General features: G+C 39.8%; 1 pseudogene; it reads right to left on the reverse strand.

Moving 5' to 3' along the window:
- Positions 1–1142: 1142 nt before the first annotated feature.
- LOC148532124 (5S ribosomal RNA) lies at positions 1143–1260 on the reverse strand (annotated as a pseudogene).
- Positions 1261–1484: the final 224 nt, after the last annotated feature.

The following is a 1484-nucleotide window of genomic DNA, read 5'->3' on the forward strand; positions in this document are numbered from 1 at the left end:
ATTAATAGCTTATCTGAATAAAGTGGATAGTAATCGACACATTCATAGGTTTAAGAGGCAAGGCAGAATCACTCCCAATGCATTTCGTCCTGGGGACTTCATCAAGGGGATACTGGTATGGTGGGGCATTCTCCCATTTATACCCCCACACTAATTCATCAGAGATTAGAAAGCCGCATCACTTCCTGTTTAGCAAATGTAGTAATATTGATCAAAAATAGTTTAGCATAGGGTGGATAAATTACCACTATGACTCAAGTTCTTAACATTGTGTCTATCTTTCATTTTAAACTTTAAAACAATAAATAGTCTAATAACAAAAGGGCAAAGTCCATCTTCTTCTCTATTACTTCCGCCCTTAGTCGCTGCATCACATCCGGTATATTGCCGCTCTCCTCCGGAGCCAGGATAGACTTGGCATAACATATCTGTCCTGGAGGCTGTGTCATCATTCTCCGTCACATCTGCCCTTCACCTGCCCAAACTCGCGATGACTACATTCTTACTTCCGCCCCCACATCACTGTACCTCCACAACCGGGCCTTCCGTTTCCATAGGGACATGAATAGCGTTGTCCGGTTTCTAAAGTAGTCCTGGCATGATACGCTAGGTTAATCACTTCCATCCATACTTGAAGTTGTTCACAGTATGTTGTAACGCAATCTATAAAATGTTAGACTCCATAATAGTTTATGTTATCTTAAGGAGGATACTCAGCCCACATATTGCTCATTTGGTAGATATAATTTAGAATATAGGATTACCAACATAATAGCCTATCATAATTCATTAACTAGGCAATACAATATAATTGACCCCCTGGATATGTGGTATAGGTAAAAAAATATAAAAAGAAGGTTTTTTGGAATTTTTCAAGTATTCATTGTTTTAGTTAGACATAAAATGCGAAGTTCCATTTTCTCCATGTATAAAACTCCTACAGTTTTTCCAGTCTTCATCCGCTTTCTACATGTTTATAATCCTCATTATGATTTTCCAGGTACACTTGTACAAGTCACATATTGTTTGCTGGCTCTGTGTCCAATACTCCTCAGCATTCAAGAATCCTTTCAGTTTCGTGTATTCCCAGGTCTTCAAACTTCATTGCTCATATTCTCATCAGAAAATTGTCATCGATAGATATTTTGCAGCACCTGTATTCCCAAGGGGTCACCCATCCTAGTACTAACCAGGCCCGCGGATGCTTTGCTTCCAAGATCAGACGGTATTGGGCATACACCCAGTGGTATGGCTGCAATTGAGAAAGGTGACAATATCTCATCGATCTACCATACCTGATCTTCTCAAGGAGGTTACCCTCCAGGGTACTATTCAGGCCCTCCTAGTCAATTCACCATTGCCCATACTGGATTGACTGTGAGGTATATTGGTAGATGGGAAAACCAGTCGCTCTACAGTCAATTTATTTTCTTATAGGTTTTCTAATACTGTTACCAGTATTGTTTATTTGACATTGAGCTGAC

The sequence above is a fragment of the Taudactylus pleione genome, unplaced genomic scaffold (genome assembly GCF_031769625.1).
Source record: "Taudactylus pleione unplaced genomic scaffold, aTauple2 ptg000083l, whole genome shotgun sequence".
In the NCBI taxonomy this organism is placed as follows: domain Eukaryota; kingdom Metazoa; phylum Chordata; class Amphibia; order Anura; family Myobatrachidae; genus Taudactylus; species Taudactylus pleione.